Source organism: Otolemur garnettii, unplaced genomic scaffold (genome assembly GCF_000181295.1).
Source record: "Otolemur garnettii isolate 467f Iridium unplaced genomic scaffold, OtoGar3 scaffold00048, whole genome shotgun sequence".
NCBI lineage: Eukaryota > Metazoa > Chordata > Mammalia > Primates > Galagidae > Otolemur > Otolemur garnettii.
Window position 1 is genome coordinate 428,558 of NW_003852443.1, and position 8,661 is coordinate 437,218.

Sequence of the window (8,661 nt, forward strand, 5' to 3'; positions counted from 1 at the left end):
ACCTACTTGGGAGGCTGAGGCAGGAGACTCGCTTGAGCCCAGGAGTTGGAGGTTGCTGTGAGCTGTGATGCCATAGCACTCGACCTAGGGGGACAGTTTGAGGCTCAGTCTCAAAAAAAAAAAAAAAAAGTAAACTAATCTATGGTGATCATAACTTGTCTGCAGATGAGGGTGAGGTACTTGCTTGGGGAGAAAAGGATCCCAAAGAAGCATGACGAACCTTTGGGAGATGAATATGTATGGTAATTTCACAGTCAACATCATTGTCAAACATCAATATACTTTGAATATGCATAATTTAGTGACAATTATACCTTAATACAGCTGTTTAAAAAGTTTGGAAAGAGCTATGAAAAACTCTGTAGTTTTATCAGAGGAGTTATTCAGACATATCTATCTGAAATTTGGCTTTTCCTACACTTTTAGATGTTAATAACTCACTACATAAGCCCAAATTCTGAAAAATAAAAATATATTTCAGTTAAAATCGTGGCCAAAATCTTCATGTAAAAGCCTCCAACAACAAAGTCCAAAATATTATTCTGTTTCTCATAAAAGGGCTCATTCTCATTTCCACAAGCACGGTGACTCCCATATACTTACAGAATTAAATCAGATATAAAAATAAATGCAAGAATAAACCTGTTAGTAGCAATATACGAGAATAAACCTGTTAGCAGCCTAAGTTTGTTGTCAAAGCCTCTGAAATCCTATTGGCTCCCTTTAATATTTTTCTATGCTTTCTTTGTTTGCCCCTGGACAAGTTCTGACAGTTTTGCATTTGGTCTTCTGATCTTCAACTATCAAAGGGAAGAGATGAAAAAGATGGACAGTCTTTTGAAAACTGCTGGCACCATGCAATTCTATTCAGGAAGAATAAGCAGTAATACCTTTCATTAAACATGTTATGAATCTTATTGAAAGCTAAAAATGAAATCTATTTCTTTTCATTTGACTTCCAATAAACAAGAGTTGTAGGAAGCACACAAGGCCCCTAAAGTTTGTATAGGGATATTCCTAATAAAAATTGTATAAAGACAGATAAAACAAAGACTTTAAAGAAAGGTTAAGATGATTGTCTACAAAATACTATTAACTTTCAAATGCTAAAAGCAGGCTAAATCTATTGAAAACAAATTTCGATTTTGCTGTTTTCTACTTTCTGAATGGCACTATATTTTGTGGGTAGGAACAGTGGTGGTAGTAAATATTTTTCACTGTCTTAATTAAAATGTCCAAAAATGCTCTAAAAATTATCTTTTGAATATTTGAATACTGAAGAAACAGATTTAAAACACTTTGGAGTGCTTGTTAAAACTATAATGCATTTATGCAAGTATGGCCATTTTATCCTGAAATTAATTCCTTCAAAAAAATAGCAATAGAATAGTACTATCTGGTATTCTCTTTCCAACAAAAGTTCACCTTACTTAATCTTGTGTTTCTTGGAACAACTGTACATACATAATCACTCAGCAGAAGGAGATACAAAGACACATAAACAAGGCATACTTTCAATTTTGAGAATTTTATTATAATTTATCCCACAGCAGAGATAGTTGATTGAAATTAATTGCCAAACCCCCTTGGTGAGTGATACTCCCCAAATTTGAAATATGAAGTATAGCTAATTCTTTTATGTGGAAGGAACTGTGCTAAAAAAGTGTTACATTTTACATTAATGCATTTAGAGAGAATTAGATGGAATTTAATATGCTTCTTCAATATTAAGAAGATTTTACCATATCTACCTTTAAAACTCTAAAATAATTTCTTCCTTTTTTCTATGTACATGATGCTCACGTGTAAAGATTGGAAAGTACATTTATGGTCTTGCCCAGATGAAACATTTGATTTTATGCAAATGAGGGATCAAGAAAATTGATTCCAAACTATTTCACTTGTTCTTGAATTCCTGTATCTTTAGACAGCATCATTTTTGTACAGCAGCATACCGTATATGCACACAGAAGTACATGATCATTGGTGTTATAGGACTGCTGTCCCTGTGAATGCCCTCACAGCCCTTTAAATATCAGGTGGTATCTTACTTTCTCTCATCTTCTTACCGACTACTCATCTGTGTAAATCCTTCTGTCGCTTCTAATACTGAGTCTGTTTTTTTTCATAGAGTATCAACTTTTACCCTTCCTACATAGTTTTGACTTTTAGGTCATCAACCAAATTGCCTGTGTAATAAACCTACCAGTTAACTAATCTTCTTAGTTTTTATCCTTAATGTTGAGTTACTTAAATATATATAAGTATTCAATGAAATAATGAAATTAAAAAGAATCCTTTGCTGCCAAAAACTCTCTTGGGAAAGAGAACAGGGGTGAGATAGGCTTCAAGGGATGGATGGGACCTCTCTATATAAGACATTCCATGCATTTCAAGAAATAAGGCTTCTTGAAAGCTGTTTTGGACAGTTGAGATTTTGCCCTTCCAGGCAGAAGACTGCTTTGAGAAAAAAATACTTAAAAGGTCAATGAAATAATTAAAAAAAAAAAAAATTAAAAAAATGGCCACAAATAGCTCAATCTAGATTATACTATAATTCTTTTTTTTTTTTTTTTCGAGACAGAGTCTCACTTTGTCTGTCATCCTTGTTAGAGTGGTGTGGTGTCATAGCTCACAGCAACCTCAAACTCTTGGGCTCAAGCGATTTTCTTGCTTCAGCCTCCCAAGTAGCTAGGATTACAGATGCCTGTCATAATGCCTCACTATTTTTAGAGACGAAGTCTCGCTCTGGTTCAGGCAATCTGCTCACCTCAGCCTCCTAGAGCGCTAGAATTATAGGCATGAGCCACTACCCCCAGTGTGTACTATAATTCTTTTTAGTCCTACTTTTATTTCAAGATAAAGTTGCTGAGCTCAGTGCCTATAGCTCAGTGGTTAGGGCTCCAGCCACATAAACTGGGGCTGGTGGGTTTGGGCCAGCTAAACAATGAGAACTGCAAGAAAAAAATAGCTAGGTGTTGTGGCAGGCACCTATAGTCCCAGCTACCAGGGAGGCTGAGGCAAGAGAATCACTTAAGCCCAAGAGTTTGAGGTTGTTGTGAGCTGTGATGCCACACTACCCTAACAAGTATGACAAACAAAGTGAGACTGTCTCAAAAAAAAAAAAAAAAAAGAAAAAAAATGATAAGGTTGCTGGAGCTATCAGTGATTAATTTTCCTCCCTATAGGAGTGGGAGAGGTCTGAAGTATAAAAGCAGTTAATTAACCACAAATATACACAATTGTTATTTGTCAATTAAAAATAAATTTTAAAAACAAGGTGAATTAAATTTTTCCTTTTTCTTCTATCATGGGTATCAGAGCAAGAGGTGTTAAGAATAGCTAATATTTCTTAGTATGTTACAAGGAAATGAGTAAATCACCAATGTGGTTAGTTTGTATACAACTGATATACAACATATCTCCACAAATTAACTGTTTTTTCAATCAAATATTAATTCACAAAATTATCAAAAAGGATTTATTCTCCTTCCCTCCTTTTTTAAAGACATAGGTCTTGCTATGTTGCCCAGGCAGGTGTGGTACTCATTCACAGGACCACTGACTGCTCACAGCAGCCTTCAACTCTCGGCCTTAAGTGATCCTCTCACCTAAGCCCCTCAAGGAGGTGGAAGCAGCTACAGGTGTGTGCCACCATGCCTGGTGGATTCAGTTATTAAAGTTTTAACTTTCTTTACCTATTCAGTACTGTGTAAAAATCCAAGGATGAACATTACTAATGCAGTAGATTCTAAAATTAAATTTCTCTAAGTGAAATATGTACAATATATACACTAATGTACAATTATGAAGTGATTCACACAATTACTGTATTATTATATACTCTGCTTCTAACTTGAGTGGTTTTAGTTATTTAACTACTTTCAATTATACAGTAATACTGTATAATTTATAATATATTTATAAATTTATATTTCTATATACATGCTGTAAAGTTAGAAACAAGATGACTCTAAATAACCGCCAGTTAAATATGCTAACATTACAAAATTCTTAAGCTACATTGATGAACTCTGGCACCAAAATAATTTCCTGGGAGTTAAATATATATATATGTGTGTGTGTGTGTGTATATATATATATATAAAACTAAGTATATATGTGTATACATATATATAGTTTAAAGGGTTTACAGATAAAACACACTCGAAGTGAAATTGATACATGGTCCTTTGAAAACACTGGTATGCCCTAGATGGGCCAAAAAAAGGGCTTTAGTATTCACTGTCTTTGATTATAGAATAAAGCTAACTAGGCAAGTATAAGGCAACTAAGTCCTGGAGTTTAGGTCCCATAAGGACCGATTACTTTCACATACTCTGAAAACCAGATCAAGGTCACAGAAACACATGTCTCTGGGGACTATGTACCTTGCTTGAAAAATGTCCATGACATTATTGTCACAAAGGAAATCTTTCTGTAAAAAAAAACCTCAGTGAAATCAGAATGCAAAATAACTGGAAAGTTTGTCTACTTGCACCTTGTATGGTTGTGATTTCCCCCTTCTAAAATGTATACTCAAATCTGGCAGAGACCACGTCTAAAACTGTCATGTAGTTCATGTGATCTATAGAGCCCAATAAAAGTGTTGTGTGTGGAAAGGCATAAAAATAGCTATTAAATGAAGGAACAAAACATCTTTTGTCTTCTTTTCACATTAACATAAAGCAATGAACAATAAAGGGGAAAATATATAATAGTAAACATGGGAGGGAAGTGAAAATGCCTTTTGTACTAATGTTTCATTTAAGTTTGTTTTCGTACAAATGTTGTCTCTAAAGATACTATAAACTTTTGCAGATGTCACCCAATTCTTGAGTTCAGCTTCTAATAATTTCTTTCTTCTTCTTTTTTTTTTTTTTTTAAAGAGACAGGGTCTTACTTTATTACCCTTAGTAGAGTGCTTTGGCGTAACAGCTCACAGCAACCTCCAACTCCTGGGCTTAGGAGATCCTCTTTCCCCAGTCTCCCTAGGACTATAGGCGCCTGCCACAACGCCCAGCTATTTTTTGTTGTAGTTTGGCTGAGGCCAGGTTTGGACCTACCACCCTCAGTTTATGGGGCCAGTGCCCTACTCACTGAGCCACAGGCACCACCCCTCTACTAATTTCTATTCATTGAGAAATAAGGTATTATTTTTATTCAGAAAATACTGCTATTATTAGTAGATATATACTTAAAAATGCAAACCACAAGATTTTGGTAGTCCACTGTCTTACCTGGCATTCCTTGAAATTCATTTATTTCTTGAGTTCGTATGATAGGAACAGAGTGCTAAGTACCTGGAAGCATTAACTTAATAGTACAGATACCAGAATTGCAGTCCTGTACTTAACAAACAGAGTGAGGGATCTGTCTGTGACTCTGAAAGTTCTGTATAAAAAGTTAACTACCTAATACAGGAACAAAACTCATATTACACTACTACTAATTACCTGTATGTACTTCTACCATAAACTCCCTTTGTCCATTTTGTGTGTTAAAAGCTGAGAATGGGCTCAGTGCCTGTAGCTCAGTGGCTAAGGCACCAGCCACATACACCGGAGCTGGCGGGTTCAAACCCAGCCCAGGCCTGCCAAACAACGACAATTATAAAAACAACAAAAAAATAGTCCAGTGTCGGGGCGGGCGCTTGTAGACCCAGCTACTTGGAAGGCTGAGGCAAGAGAATCACTTAAGCCCAAGAGTTTGAGGTTGCTGTGAGCTGTGACGCCAAAGCACTCTACCCAGGGCAACATAGTGAGACTCTGTCTCAAAAAAAAGCAATGCTTTCTTAATGACCTGTTACATCTTAACCTCTGATCCTGCAGTTTCATTAGTGTCATGTTCTAAATAACGCAATAGTTAAGAGTTGACAGAATATTAAAATATACTGTACAATTATACAATTTATTTAGTCTACATATGCTAACAGTATCTGACAAGCCATCTATGCAAAGATGTGGTAAAATTCACAAGTCTTATCTCTTAACTGTAGGGATATGTTCTGAAAAATGTGTCCTTAGGTGATTTAGTTGTATGAACATCACAGTGTACTTAAACAAGCCTAGATATTATAACCTACTATGCACTCAGGCTATAAGGTATATAGCCTGTTGCTAGGCTACAAATCTGTACAGCATGTTATTGTACTGAATACTGTAGCAATTACAACAGTACATATCTGTGTATCTATAACACTTCTAAACACAGAAAAAGTATAGTAAAAATACACTGTTAGAATCTTATGGTACGTACCACTGTTGTATGTTGTACATGTATGTGGTCCTTACTTGACCATTATGTGGCACATAGGTTTATTGGGAATTAGAGACATCTGGCAAACATGGGATCATCACAGACTACATTATTACTCAGTATAGAACAGAGAGAGCATAGAGGCTGATCAAAACTCAAAAGTGTTTATGTGTGGGAAAAAGACCATTTTACAAAATATCAGGAAATAAGGGCAACACCACAGTTTCTTTCTTGTGGAAAGCTAACACTGCAAATTTTTGAAATCCTAAACCAAAACTCTTTAAAAATGCAGTTTAGTCCCATAATTGATATTAGGTTACGGATAGTCTATGTTAATAGTGGGAATTATAAAAAAGAACAATTTGGGAGGACCATTTAAAATTAAGGTTACGTATAAATGGATTTGAAAAAGTACAATTTCAGATTTTTTTTTTTTTTGAGAGAGCCTCAAGCTGTCCCCCGGGCAGAGTGCCGTGGCATTACAGCTCACAGCAACCTCCAACTCCTGGGCTCAAGCGCGTCTCCTGCCTCCGCCTCCCAAGTAGCTGGGACCACAGGCGCCCGCCACAACGCCCGGCTATTTTTTGGTTGCAGCCGTCATTGTTGTTTGGCGGGTCCGGGCTGGGGATTCGAACCCGCCACCTTAGGTGTACATAGCTGGCACCCTAGCCGGTTGAGCTACAGGCGCTGAGCCACAATTTCAGATTTAACTCTGAGGTACAGGGTAACTACTGTGAGCAACACAAAAATTATTTCTACTGGCCCCTGAAATGCACGGTAATTTTAGAAGCAGACTTAAATTTTGCATTTTAATTTTCTCAGATTAAAATGCTTTTGCACCTCCTCTGAGCATGTTCATAATGGGAGAAACCTCAGGGGAAAATGGATGAAGGCCAACCAAGAAATAAGGATTTGTTGGTATCAAAAAATTATCTCCGCAATGAAGCATTTTCCTATTGACACACTTATTAAAGAAAACTTGGGTTTTCAAAATCACATACTTACTATAAGGTAGTAATCCTTTAAAAACTTAAAAACTTTTAGCATACTTACATGCAGAAAAAAAGCCTCCAAACTTAGAGTATAAAATGAATAAATAGATTCTAATGTTTACTTACGAGACAAATTCTCAGACAAAAGTTTAAATGGTTTCAATAAGAGCTAAAAAAAGAAAAGATTGCTTAGGTTACAGCTTTAGAAAGGTTTAAGCTCTTAAGACTATTTTGAAAATGGTTCATTATTAAATAACGTAACAAATGACATTTAAACCTTTTCACAAAAAGAACAGGACAAATCATTCAGGGATATATGCTTTAAAATTAAAAGTCTGTTTTTATATACAAAGTATTTAATTATACTTTCACTAGATGGAAAATAAACTCAACTCATTATGTTCTACAATTAAAAGTGTCAATTATAGCACTGGTACTAAATAGCTAAGAATTAAATTTATTGACTTTGATCTTACTTGATTAAGATTGACAATCATGTTTTCTTAGGTTTTATAATTCAGAAGCAATTTAGAGATCACTGAGTCTTAACCTTTATTTGTAAATGAAGAAACTAAGATTCATAAATTTAAAAATCACAAAATTTATCTGAGGGAGAAATGAGATTAGGGTCCAGTTCACTTGACACTTTAGTGCTTAGTTGCCTTAAAATCCATTTATATTTGCAAATAACAGAAGTACTATATTATTTAAAAACACAATGATAAAAAAGTGTAACTATTACTATTTAAGTCATTAGCAAATTATGTCCATTTAAAAATTATTAATACCATAATTTTTCAGGGGACTTCAGTGCATAGACCCGTGGCCCTAAATTTCCGGGTGAATTTGTTTACACTTTTGTAAACAATTATACTTTGGCACACAGTATATGCTATTTTAACACCCTGGATCCCAACAATGATTTTAAGTTTTATTTGGTTCAGTTGTAGGTAATTAGGTTGATGATCTGTCAATTCAGAAATTTCCCTTTCACATAATATCACCTACAGTCTCTGTCTTTTTTTTTTTTCTTGAGACAAAGTCTCACTCTTTTGACCTGGATTGAGTGCCGTGGTATCAAAGCTTACATCAACCTTAAACTCTTCGACTTAAACAATTCTCTTGCCTTAGCCTCCCAAGTAGCTGGGGCTATAGGCATGCATCACCGCATCTGGATGGTTTTTCTGTTTTTAGTAGAAATGGGGTCTCGCTCTTGCTCACGCTGATCTTGAACTCTTGGTCTCAATCTCCTAAGCTCAGGTGATTTACCTGCCTCAGCCTCCCAGAGTGCTAGGATTATAGGCATGTACCACTGTGCCCAGCCTCCCACAGTCTCTTTTTGAAAGCTAAGTATCAGTGTCATTAAACTCATAGTAATACTGTTAGTACTCTAAATGGTTCTATATAAACA